At 45.6% G+C, this 13735-nt stretch overlaps 1 protein-coding gene across 4 annotated transcripts in view; it reads right to left on the reverse strand.

The window, feature by feature from the left end:
• The window catches only part of LOC137328085 (transcriptional enhancer factor TEF-1), a 270061-nt gene extending 257659 nt beyond the window's left edge, over positions 1–12402 (reverse strand). For all 4 annotated transcript variants that reach the window (XM_067994247.1, XM_067994245.1, XM_067994246.1 and 1 more), the window contains exons 1-2: positions 12218–12402; positions 11524–11708 (exon numbers count right to left, since the gene is read on the reverse strand). The gene's annotated coding sequence lies outside the window, so the exon portion shown is untranslated. The remainder of the gene's footprint in view (positions 1–11523; positions 11709–12217) is intronic.
• Positions 12403–13735: the final 1333 nt, after the last annotated feature.

Below are 13735 nucleotides of genomic sequence, written 5' to 3' on the forward strand. Positions count from 1 at the left end.
GTTCTTCCCTTGGCACGGCCCGTGGGAAGTCAGGGGCGTGCGTCGTGTGTGTGGGTTTTTTTCTTTCTCTCTAAGAACAGACCGCGGTAACGCACGGTGTATTATTCCGCCGCTCGGGTGGACTCGTGAGCCTCTTGCGGCCGCAGGGAGTCAGACCGGCAAGCGAACACGGCCTCGGGGCAATCGGAGTTCAGTTGCCGTTTGGCGAGAGAGCGGCGCGGCTCGGCTCGGCTCTGAAAACGCGTAGAATCGTGGAACGGTACGGCACAGGAGGCCGCTCGGCCCATCGCGCCCGTGCCGGCTCTTTGAGAGAGCTATCCAAATCGGTCCCACTGCACCCCACCCCCCCCCTGCTCTTTTCCCCAGAAGCCCTGAAATTTTATTTTCCCCCTTCAAGTATTTATCCAATTCCCTTTTAAAAGTCACTACTGAATCTGCTCCCACCGCCCTTCCAGACCATCGCAACTCGCTGCGTTTGAAAATAAAATAACTTCTCCTCGTCTCCCCCTCTGGCCCTTTTGCCAATTACCTTAAATCTGTGTCCTCTGGTCACCGACCCTTCTGCCACTGGAAACGGTTTCTCCCTTATTTACTCTGTCAAAACCCCTTCAGGATTTTGAACACCTCTATCAAATCTCCTCTTAACCTTGTCTGCTCTCAGGAGAACAATCCCAGCTTCTCCAGTCTCCCCTTAGGACGTTTCAAGCTCCAGGTCACTGGTACCCCAGCATTCAGCCATCGTCTTTGCTTCTCTTAATTTTATGGAAAAAATTTTTTTTAAAAGTGTTGCATCTATAATAAAGTATAACATCTGGACAAAACGTGTGCTGAACGACATGCAGCTAGAAATTAAGCATTTTAATTCTGACAGGTCAATTTATAACAAACACAGTGTTCACTTTAAAAGTCTGTGTTTAAGTAGCACATTCTTCTGGGTTAATTTAGGCTTTTGAACGTGAGGGGCGTGGCTGTTGCTGCATCTCGTGTCAGCGACACGCACGGGACCAGGCTCCCGATACACTCGGTCAATAACGAGTTCGGCTGTCCTGACCGGGAGCAGCATTGCTCCCAGTGCTGAACGAACGAACGAACGAACTTACATTTATATAGCGCCTTTCACAACCTCAGGGCGTCCCCCAAAAGCGCTCCACAGCCAGTTAAGCACTTTCTCAAGTGTGGCCGCTGTTGTAATGTTAGGAAACGCGGCAGCCAATTTGCGCACAGCAAGATCCCACAAACAGCGACGAGATCAACGACCTGATAGAGTCATAGAGTCATACGGCACGGATAGAGGCCCTTCGGCCCATCGTGTCCGCGCCGGCCATCAAGCCCTGTCTACTCTAATCCCATATTCCAGCATTTGGTCCGTAGCCTTGTATGCTATGGCATTTCAAGTGCTCATCCAAATGCTTCTTGAATGTTGTGAGGGTTCCTGCCTCCACAACCCTTTCAGGCAGTGAGTTCCAGACTCCAACCACCCTCTGGGTGAAAAAGTTCTTTCTCAAATCCCCTCTAAACCTCCCGCCTTTTACCTTGAATCTATGTCCCCTTGTTATAGAACCCTCAACGAAGGGAAAAAGCTCCTTAGTATCCATCCTATCTGTGCCCCTCATAATTTTGTACACTGCCCCTCATAATTTTTTTTAAAAAATTAGTGCTGTTGGTCGAGGGATAAATATTGCCCGGGACTCCGGGGAGAACTCCCCCACCCCGTCTTTCGGGTGAGACGTTAAACCGTCCGCCCTCTCTCAGGTGGAAGTAAAAGATATCCCGTGGCCACTGTTTCAAAGAAGAGCAGGGGAGCTCTTCCCCGGTGTCCAACAGTCTAACGGGTCATTTATCTCATTGCTGTTTGTGGGATCTTGCTGTGCACCAACTGGCCGTTGCGTCTCCCTGCACTACGACAGTGGCCACTCTTCAAAAAAAAAAGGGTAATTCGTCGGCGGTAAAGCGCTTTGGGACGTCCTGAGGTCACGCAAGGCGCTGTGTAAATCCAACCCCTTTCTGTCCTCTCTCGCACCTCCACAGCACGACGATCGGCGGATTGACGTTCAAAAATCCGGACTCCACCAGAACGAGATCAACCTGAAACCCGCCGCCATTCGGGACCGGACAACCGTTCCGACTGCATCCGCTGATAACTTTTCCTGCCGGGTAAAACTGCCCAGTTCGGGCCAAATTGCGGGTCGATCTTTGCAGCGGTCCCTTACCGACTATCCAATCTCCTCTCAGCTGTGACCTCCTCACGGCCGTCAATAACATTCCCATCCCGTCGGCCCGGGCTAATTTTGGATCCAGATTTAAGAGGTTAACGTGCTGCTCTAATCTCCTTCACTCCTAATATAAAGGGTATTTTTTTTCTTTGTAAACGGCTCCACGTCACTGCCTTCAAAGATATATTTCTAAAAATGATCATGGGTTCGTATTTAATTAACTGCAGCATTTACGAAAGCCAAAACCACCATAATACCAATGTTAGATGTGACTGTCTAGTTAGTATAAGGGTTAATACTCCAGGGGACTTTTTCCAAAACGTAGAACTGCATTGAATTAGGACATAAAAGCTGAACACACAAATATTAAATGTGACCTCAAAAGTCTTTTACCAGCACGCCAAATAATGTATTAACTCAATATGTACAGAATGCATTAACATTTCTCATCATTACCAATTATCCATAAATTCATATCTGAACAGAACAATTTCTGACATTAATGTCAAGCGATTACCAAGAACATAAAAACAAGGAGAAGGCCATTCAATCCCTCGAGCCTGTTCTGCCACTCAATTAAATCATGGCTGATCTGCATCTTAACGCCATCGGCACGGACTCGATGGGCTGAATGGCCTCCTTCTGTGTCGTGACTTTCCATCTGCTCACCTTGTTTCCGTAAAACTTAATACCCCTTGGCGAACAAAAATCTATCAATGTCAGTTTTGAAATTTTCAATTGACTCCCAGCGACAATAACTTTTCTTTTTGGGGGGGGGGGGGGAAGAGAGAGAGAGAGAGAGAGAGAGAGCGCGCGAGAGTTCCAGATTACTAACACCCACTGTGGCTGCAGTGTGCACCATTCACAGGATGCACTGCAGCAACTCGCCAAGGCTTCTTCGACAGCACCTCCCAAACCCGCGACCTCTACCACCTAGAAGGACAAGGGCAGCAGGCGCATGGGAACAACACCACTTGCACGTTCCCCTCCAAGTCACACACCATCCCGACTTGGAAATATATCGGCCGTTCCTTCATCGTCGCTGGGTCAAAATCCTGGAACTCCCTTCCTAACAGCACTGTGGGAGAACCGTCACCACACGGACTGCAGTGGTTCAAGAAGGCGGCTCACCACCACCTTCTCGAGGGCAATTAGGGATGGGCAATAAATGCCGGCCTCGCCAGCGACGCCCACATCCCGTGAACGAATAAAAAAAAAAGTTGCTTAGGCCCTAAACCTTCCTAAACCTCTCCGCATCTCTCTCCTCCTTTAAGACGCTCCTTAAAACCTGCCTGGTCACCCAGCCCAATATCTCGTATGTGGCTCAGTGCCAAATTTTGTTTGATTACGCTCCTGTGAAGGATAGAAACATAGGAGCATATCCCTTAATACCTTCGGGCCCGCACCGCCGTTCAAAAACATCACGGCTGATCGTCGAACTCAGTGCCCTGTTCCCGCTTTTTCCCCCATGTCCCTTAGGAACATCGGAGCAGGAGCAGGCCATTCAGCCCCTCGTGCCTGCTCCGCCATTTGATGAGATCATGGCTGATCTGTGATCCAACTCCATATACCTGCCTTTGGCCCATATCCCTTTGGTTGCCAAAAAGCTGTCTATCTCAGATTTAAATTTAGCAATTGAGCTAGTATCAATTGCCGTTTGCGGAAGAGAGTTCCAAACTTCTACCACCCTTTGTGTGTAGAAATGTTTTCTAATCTCGCTCCTGAAAGGTCTGGCTCTAATTTTTTAGATTGCGCCCCCCACTCCTAGAATCCCCAACCAGCGGAAATAGTTTCTCTCTATCCGCTCCCCTTTAGCATTAAGAAATATATCCATCTCAGAGTCATAGAGTCATAGAGTTATACATCTGAATACATCTGATGACTTGGCCTCCACTGCCTTCTGTGGTAGAGAATTCCACAGGTTCACCACCCTCTGAGTGAAGAAATTTCTCCTCATCTCGGTTCTAAACGGCATACCCCGTATCCCGAGACTGTGACCCCCCCCCCCCGGTTCTGGACTCCCCAGTCCTGGGACTTGTCACTACGTTAAAAGCCACTCTATAAATGCAAGTTGATGTTGATGTTTGTAAGTGAATGGCCACATGTGAAGTACATTTACCCCGGATTGTGAGTGAGCCGTTTGAGTAAAATTAGTGCCTGTGATTAAAACAGTGTCACTGTAACCTCACCTGTGGCTAGTCAGCGATTTCTATTGGACAACACGAGTCTATTGCTACTATCGGATTTCATTGACCATTATTCTGAACAGCAACAACAACTCGCATTTATACCTGCATAAAAACATAAGAAATAGGAGCAGGAGTAGGCCAATCGGCCCCTCGAGCCTGCTCCGCCATTCAATAAGATCATGGCTGATCTGATCCTAACCTCAAATCTAAATTCATGTCCAATTTCCTGCCCGCTCCCCGTAACCCCTAATTCCCTTTACTTCGAGGAAACTGTCTATTTCTGTTTTAAATTTATTTCATGATGTAGCTTCCTGGGGCAGCAAATTCCACAGACCTACCGCCCTCTGAGTGAAGAAGTTTCTCCTCATCTCAGTTTTGAAAGAGCAGCCCCTTATTCTAAGATTATGCCCCCTAGTTCTAGTTTCACCCATCCTTGGGAACATCCTTACCGCATCCACCCGATCAAGCCCCGTCACAATCTTATATGTTTCAATAAGATCGCCTCTCATTCTTCTGAACTCCAATGAGTAGAGTCCCAATCTACTCAACCTCTCCTCATATGTCCGCCCCCTCATCCCCGGGATTAACCGAGTGAACCTTCTTTGTACTGCCTCGAGAGCAAGTATGTCTTTTCTTAAGTATGCATCTTTAACATAGTAAAATGACCCACAGTGCCACTGGGAGAAGCCACTCACACAATCTTGTACATTAACTTCTTCTAAACATTCTACGAATTTGAGACACATTTTCTTTTCCATTGGTCCAAAGTTTGACTCTTTCCTTGAAAGGGAAGGGGGGAGAAAAGTTGGCCCAAGGAATTGAACAATCATGCAGCTTTAACTAATACTTCTGCAAGCTTGAGGCTATCATTTCGACACAATAAAATAAATATTTAATGATCTTTTTTTTAAAAAAAAATTAATTCTCAAGATGCAGAGGTCACTGGCAAAGCCGGCATTTACTGTCGCCCTGAGAAGGTGGTGGTGAGCCGCCTTCTTGAACCGTACAACTGAGGGGCTCGCTGGGGCCACTTCAGGGGGCAGTTAAAGAGTTAAGAATATTGACAAGGGCACTGGAGTCACATCTGGGCCCTGAGCGGGTAAGGGCGGCAGGTTTCCTTCCCTGAAAGGACATAGTCAGCGAACCACAGGAACAGGAGTAGGCCATTCAGCCCCTCGTGCCTGCTCCGCCATTTGATAAGATCATGGCTGATCTGTGATCTAACTCCATATACCTGCCTTTGGCCCATATCCCTTAATACCTTTGGTTGCCAAAAAGCTATCTGTCTCGGATTTAAAAATTTAGCAAATTGAGCTAGCATCAATTGCCGTTTGCGGAAGAGAGTTCCAAACTTCTACCACCCTTTGTGTGTAGAAATGTTTTCTAATCTCGCTCCTGAAAGGTCTGGCTCGAGTTGGGTTTTTTTTTTAAAAAAAAACGACAATCCGACAGCTCGATGGTCACTTTTACTGACTGCAGCTTTTTATTTCCAGATTTATTATTTTTTTTAAAAAATAAATTCAAATTCTCAAACTGCCAGGGTGGGATCTGAACTCTAGTTCTCCGGGATTATTAGTGCAAGGCTTCTGGGTTATCAGTGCAAGCAACCGATCGTTCACCGACAAAAAATAAAGAGAGACAGCGCACGATTCACACCAGCTCCGGCTTTCCCCCCAAATTGTCATCAAATCAAAACGCCCGCTAGTTTCACCTCTTAGAAAATCGACAGCAAAAAAAAAAGGCCTCGACTCCAGTCCATTTACTCCCCCTTTCCCTTCAACAAATGGATTTGCTCCTCAGCATCTTGCGATGTCAGAGGTTAAGAAGCAAATCTGTTTACTGTGGTAAATGACGACGGAGCAGCAAGAAAAGGGGGGGCAGCGTTAACAAACTGCACATTTTTTTTTTAAAAACCAGGTCTGCTGGAAATCCATCCAAACAAAAGGCCCGGCCTATTAACAGATAGTTTTCAATTAGCAAAAATACGTCACGAAACCCAGATTCCCAGACCACACAATTTGATGTTCTTAAAAGGGAACATGCCCCTTTTCTTAAAAAAAAAACAAAGTCCGCATGTTTTTTTTCCCTTTAAGATTTATAATCTCTCAGCTCTCGTCCTCTCCGCTGCTACGTTGACAAGGCCATAAAATATCAAGAGGCCACTCGTTTTAGGTGCAAATCTTTTTAAGATATTGAATTTTAATAAACTTGTTTCAGATGCTCTCTACGGCAGAACGCTGTGTAGATGTCAAATGTTTTTTCTGCTAAGTTGCTTCCAGCTTTCATAAATCAAGGCATTATGGGCAATAAACAGCTCACAGCGCAGCTCCCAGTCTCAAAAACAAGTTCACGGTGCAGTTTATAAGGCAGCTCGCTGTCAATATGAAATGTGATACGGCATGCATTCAATTTTGGACACATTAATTACAGCCCAGTTCTTCGAGAAAGTAACGTGTCTTGTTTGTTTTTTTAAACCCCCCCCCTCTTCAACTCACACTACTTTGAAACGTGTTTTTTTTTCCAATATACAAGAGGCATCGATGACACCATTTGGTTACGGTACATCTTTTACAACCCTTCTGCTTACAGCAGATTTTTTTTTTATATATGTATATATTTGGAACCAAACTTGAGTGCACCAGGGCTTGAAATTAGGCTGCCAGGACCAGTAGTTGAGAGAGGGGCACTGGTCCGTAGCAAGGAACAGTGGACCAGTGTTATATAGAGTCATCCTTCTCACATATTAAAGCCAGCTTGCAAAGAAAAGCCAACGCGAGACGCTCCACGCGTGTGCGGGCACGGGTTGCTGTCACGATGAATTCACTGGTCCGTCAGGTCAGTCGGTGGCCCCGCTGCTAGATTCACCGAGCCCTCAGTCTGACGTTTCAACCTCCTGGTTCACGGAGACAGGGACCCTCTGGCTTGTCACTGTGCGCTACCCAAACAGACAAGACGACCTGGCTAAAAGGGTGTGTGTGTTTACAGTACAGTGCTCCCACGCGAAGTTAAAAATTTATTGCCGTCTGGGGCTAAAAGGAAAAGCTCAAATCTGACCAAGTAACGATTCGCTGGCTATTTCTATTTTAGTTTATTATTCTAAAAAAAAAGGGCGTTTGAGTCAGAAAAGTTCATTACAATTCGGACGTTACACAAGCAGCACTGAAATTTAAAACAGAAATAGACAGTTTCCGAGAAGTAAAGGGGAATTAGGGGTTACGGGGAGCGGGCAGGAAATTGGACGTGAATTTAGATTTGAGGTTCGGATCAGATCAGCCAATGATCTTATTGAATGGCGGGGCAGGCTCGAGGGGCCGATTGGCCTACTCCTGCTCCTATTCCTTATGTTCTTATGTAAGCAGTCTGAAGTTGATCAATTCACAGTTCCTATTCCCTCTGGTTGGGGATGATGGTGGAGAGGCCGGTGACGGACTGGGGTGGACAAATGTAAGGAATCTTACAACACCAGGTCATAGCCCAACGGCTTTATTTGAAAATCACAAGCTTTCGGAGGCTTTCTCCTTCGTCAGGTGAGCTTATGTAATGTCAAAATCGTAATGAACTTTTCCGACTCAAACGTCCCAAAAAACCTTTTTTTAAAAAAAAAATAATAAACTTAAATAGAAAGAGTCAGCGAATCGGGACTTGCTCAGATTTGAGCTTTTCCTTTTAGCCCCAGATGGCAATAAATTTTTAACTTCGCGTGGGAGCATTGGACTGTAAACACACACACCCCCTTTTAGCCAGGTCGTCTTGTCTGTTTGTTTCGGTAGCGCACAGTGAGAAGCCAGAGGGTCCCTGTCTCCGTGAACCAGGAGTTTGAAACATTGGACTGAGGGCTCGGTGAATCCAGCAGCGGGGCCATTGACTGACCTGACGAAGGAGGAAGCCTCCGAAAGTTTGTGATTTTCAAATAAAACTGTTGGACTATAACCTGGTGTTGTAAGATTCCTTACTCTGGTTTGGGGGGGCTATTGGAATGTTGCCTTCACCTCAAAGGGGGCTGCAATACATAGGGAGTGGAAGTTATGTCACAATTATATAAAAGCTCTGGTTAGACCCCATTCAGTTCTGGGCACCGCACCTCAGGAGATGTGTCGGCCTTGGAGAGGGGGTGCAGCTCAGGTTCACCAGGGGCTGAAAGGGTTGCATAGACTAGGTTTGCAGGCCCTCGAGTACAGACGATCGAGGGGTGATCTAATCGAGGTGTTTAAGATGATTAAAGGACATGATAGGGTAGATAGATAGATAGATAGATAGATAGATAGATAGATAGATAGATAGAGAGAGAGAGAGAGAAACTATTTCCTCTGGAAACAAGGGAGGGCATATCCTTAAAATTAGAGCCGGGCCGTTCAGGGGTGATGTCAGGAAGCACTTCTTCACACAAAGGGGAGTGGAAATCTGGAACTCCCTCCCCCCAAAAACCTATTGAGGCTGGGGAGGGGGGGGTCAATTGAAAATTTCAATGCTGAGATTGATAGATTTTTTTGTTGGGTAAATTTATAAAGGGACACGGAACCGAGGCAGATAAATGGAATTAAGATAAAGTTCAGCCATGATCGAACTGAATGACGGAACAGGCTCGAGGGGCTGAATGGCCTCCTCCTGTTCCGATGGTACGATCAAAAGGGACATCGCAACTGGTGTCCATTTTGAAAGTGATTTTCCGAGCAAGTTCGAGGTTACGACACCCTGTCGCGAATAATCCGCGTTATAATTACTTGCGCGCGTGGGTAAGTTTGCGTTCATTGGACACGAAGAAACCGCGCTTCTCTGGAACGACCGAACAGCAGGAGTACGGGACGAGAAGACACGTTTAGAAATCGGACATTTTAACAGTTAGCAAATGCACTTAAAAAATGAAGGAACCAATTTACAGTCACGATGCAAAAAAAAAACATTATCCACAGAATCCAATAAAATTACCGTTTAAAAAAAATAAACTGCAAGTTTGCGTACGACAGGTGATTTTTAAAAAAAAACAAATTTAAAACTACTAAAATGGTCATGAGAATTACTTAGCATCTGTAACTTTTAAAAGTGTCACTGAGTATAATTAAACCTGTCAAAATAAACTTTGTGCACTCAGGAAGGAGGTATTTCAAACTGATTTCCAAAACCCCAACCCCCTACATTTGTGACTTAACTAAAATCGACATGTTTACGAAATCAGAAAAATTATTTTCTCCGATAAGCAATAATTCCGATGCTTATTCTGCTGCTCTAACATATTTATTTTGGCTGAAATCACCAGCCAACCCACGACGCAAGATCTGTTTCCTTCAACCTGATGTCTGCAAGAAATTCAGTCGTTTATATAAAACATGAAACTATTCCACAACCATTCAAAAAACCAGACACAAAACGAGCGTTATAGTAACTGTTGGCACTGGGAAGGCCCGATGCTCGAGTTCCATTTTAAAGTTCATTCACAGGGCCTCCTCACACCCTTTTTTTCCCTCCAGATGAGGGGAAATCAAATTTATAATCTGAACAAAATATCGACCAGAATAAAGAGAGAGAAAAAAAATGGAAAGAGAGAAAGAGAAAAAGAAAAAGAGAGAAGGAAAAGAGAAAGAAAGAGAGAGAGAGAAGGAAAAGAGAAAGAAAGAGAGAGAGAGAAGGAAAAGAGAAAGAGAGAGAGAGAAGGAAAAGAGAAAGAGAGAGAGAGAAGGAAAAGAGAAAGAGAGAGAGAGAAGGAAAAGAGAAAGAGAGAGAGAGAGAAGGAAAAGAGAAAGAGAGAGAGAGAGAAGGAAAAGAGAAAGAGAGAGAGAGAGAAGGAAAAGAGAAAGAGAGAGAGAGAGAAGGAAAAGAGAAAGAGAGAGAGAGAGAAGGAAAAGAGAAAGAAAGAGAGAGAGAAGGAAAAGAGAAAGAGAGAGAAGGAAAAGAGAAAGAGAGAGAAGGAAAAGAGAAAAAAGGAGAGAAGGAAAAGAGGAAAAAGAGAGAAGGAAAAGAGGAAAAAGAGAGAAGGAAAAGAGGAAAAAGAGAGAAGGAAAAGAGGAAAAAGAGAGAAGGAAAAGAGGAAAAAGAGAGAAGGAAAAGAGGAAAAAGAGAGAAGGAAAAGAGGAAAAAGAGAGAAGGAAAAGAGGAAAAAGAAGGAAGAGAGAAAAAGAGAGAAGGAAAGAGAAAAAGGAGAGAAAAATTAAAAGACAGGTCCTACAAAGTTTTATGATGATGTAGAATTACCTGTGAGCATTACAGAATTTATCCTGGCAACTAACAGCTACAATGCATCAATTTTCGGAAAATATTGAAAAGATTTAACAATCTCGAAAATATCAGTTTTTCTCGATATCAAACTGCATCAGAATTCAGCTTCACCATAAATTTCCCCCATGAATTAGACACAATATATACACAAACACATTGCTTTTGTTTTTTTTAAAAAAAAATAAACTGCTTCAATAATGCGGACAGAGTTTCAGGCAGATTCTCTGAATAAATTTAAAAAGCCTGTGTGCAATCCAGCTCTGCACTTTATCACACCAAAGTTCACAATTTCTGAAAACGAGCTGGGATCTGAGAAATGTGCTCGCCACCAATTCCCCACAGACAGCACAGACCCTTAAACCATGCCTGGCACATTTAAATTCACCACTCCAGGCTTCCCTCACACCAGAATCCAAAAATAAAAATGCTGTTTTTTTTCCAAAGCAATCAATTTCAATTTTAAAAAAAACCTTACACTATCAACCATTCATCTACAGCACTAAATTATTTAACCAATTCTCCAGAGGGTAAATGAGTGATTACAAGCCCATACATTAAAAAAAACACACAAGAGTCAAATCAGGCATGCAATTTAACTTTTTACAAAAAAGATTCCTGTCAAATAATGTTTTAAAAAACCACATGTAATAAATATCTCCTACTTTGCATAGCTACAAACTGCACAATCTCCCCCTTACCACACAATAACACTTCCAAAACTATGCAAGTGGAGAGATGACATTTATTTTTTAAAAAAGGCAAAATGTAAAAAAGTGCAGGGTTAAGATTTGATGTGTGTGAAAATCACTGCACCCTTACGTCAGAATCTAAGCAAATATTTACTCTGTGTGTGTGTGTGTGGTGTGTTTAAAAAAATATATATAAATGGATAGAGGAATTGAATTACTTACTCAGAGAGAGAGAGGGGGGAGAAAGCACTCGGATTTTTTTTTTTCCTGGGGATTGCAACAAGTCAGCAGCCGGCGGCGTTCACCGTGATTCTTTCTCTCTCTCTCTCTCTCCCCCAACACAACACACAAGAAGAAATTTCTCCGCCGCTCCAAGGAGGCTTCTTTTCTTTATTTTCTCCCCACTCCTGCAGCAGGAAAACAGAAATATAAGACACGAAATTCCGCCCTTTCATTATACAGCACTGGGGAGGGGAGGGGGGGAAAAAAGCCTTAAAACACACATTAAAAAAAAAACTGAAGTAAATATATATTTTTTTTTTATTCCCTCTCCCCCCCTCCTCTCTTAAGACTTGCGTCCGGAAGTTCTGCTTTAGACAAGAAGGGAGAGGGAGGGAGGGGGGGGGGGGGAAAAAAATGTTAAAAATGTCAAAGATTTTTTGCGCCAGACTTCCCTGGGCGCGGGGCGCGGGGAACGGACAGCAAAATCCCCCCACACACACACTTATTCTTATTTTAAAATCAATTTTTAAAAAAAAACATGCCTTTTCCCACACAGAATCCGAAGTTGCACATTTTTTTTTTTGGGGGGTTGCCCAAATAAATTAGATACATTGTTACAATTAATTCGACACATTGTTAAAATAAATAGACACATTGTCTCAGACAGGGAAACAAAAAATAGATACAAACTTACCTCAGGATTTTTTTTTTAAATCTCTGATAAATGCATTAAATAAAAAAAGTTTGGAACTTGTTGCTTGAGGGGAAGGGGAAGGGGGAAGGGGGGGGGGTTGGGTGTGTTATTTTTTTTTTGCTCTCGGTTATTGAAGTGAGTTGTGGAGCCCGGTGGAAGGACACGGGCGCTCGCAAGAATTCCAGGAATGAGAACTGGAATGAAATGAACGCGACCCGGAGTCTGCGCACTGCTGGCCCCAGAAAGGGGGAGGGGTGGGTGGGTGGGTGGGGGGTGGAGCCCCCCCCCCCCTCCCCCCTCCTCTCTCTGCCATACGTCATCCATCCCATCCCATCCAATGTGCGAGGACTCATGTGTTCTGAAATGCCTGCTGGGACTTGTAGTCTCAAAGGCATGTGTTCCTCTCTTGCCTTGCTCTGGCGCCCGGGCGCGTCCCGTTCGTCCCCGTCCCCCGCCCCCGCCCCGCCCGCCCCGGGAGGACGGCTACCGTTCCCGAATTGCCCCTCCGTTCGTTCGCTCGTCCCGAATCGCACCGCCCCCCCTACCACCTTCACCACCGTTGCAGTCCGTGTGGTGAAGGTTCTCCCGCAGCGCCGCGAGGAAGGGAGTTTCCGGGATTTCGACGCAGCGACGGCCGATATATTTCCAAGTCGGGACGGTGTGCGACTCGGAGGGGGAACGTGCGGGCGGTGCTGTTCCCATGCGTTTAACGTCTCGTCCGAAAGACGGCACCTCCGACAGTGCGGCGTTCCCTCAGTGCTGCGCTGGGAGTGTCGGCCGAGGTCCTTTATTTTTTATTTATTCGTTCGTGGGAGGTGGGCGTCGCTGGCGAGGCCGGCATTTATCGCCCGTCCCTCGTTGCACCCTCGAGAAGGCGGTGGTGAGCCGCCTTCTTGAACCGCTGCAGTCCGTGTGGTGACGGTTCTCCCACAGTGCTGTTAGGAAGGGAGTTCCAGGATTTTGACCCAGCGACGATGAAGGAACGGCCGATATATTTCCAAGTCGGGATGGTGTGTGACTTGGAGGGGAACGTGCAGGTGGTGTTGTTCCCATGTGCCTGCTGCCCTTGTCCTTCTAGGTGGTGGAGGTCGCGGGTTTGGGAGGTGCTGTCGAAGAAGCCTTGGCGAGTTGCTGCAGTGCATCCTGTGGACGGTACACACTGCAGCCACAGTGCGCCGGTGGTGAAGGGAGTGAATGTTTAGGGTGGTGGATGGGGTGCCAATCAAGCGGGCTGCTTTGTCCTGGATGGTGTCGAGCTTCTTGAGTGTTGTTGGAGCTGCACTCATCCAGGCAAGTGGAGAGTGTTCGATCACACTCCTGACTTGTGCCTTGTAGATGGTGGAAAGGCTTTGGGGAGTCAGGAGGTGAGTCACTCGCCGCAGAATACCCAGCCTCTGACCTGCTATTGTAGTGGTGACGGAGGGTTATGTAGCAGCGGCGGATTTGCGCACAGCAAGATCCCACAAGCAGCAATGCGGTGACGATCAGGTAATCTGGGTTTTTTTTTTAAACGACATT

Source organism: Heptranchias perlo, chromosome 12 (genome assembly GCF_035084215.1).
Source record: "Heptranchias perlo isolate sHepPer1 chromosome 12, sHepPer1.hap1, whole genome shotgun sequence".
Lineage (NCBI taxonomy): Eukaryota > Metazoa > Chordata > Chondrichthyes > Hexanchiformes > Hexanchidae > Heptranchias > Heptranchias perlo.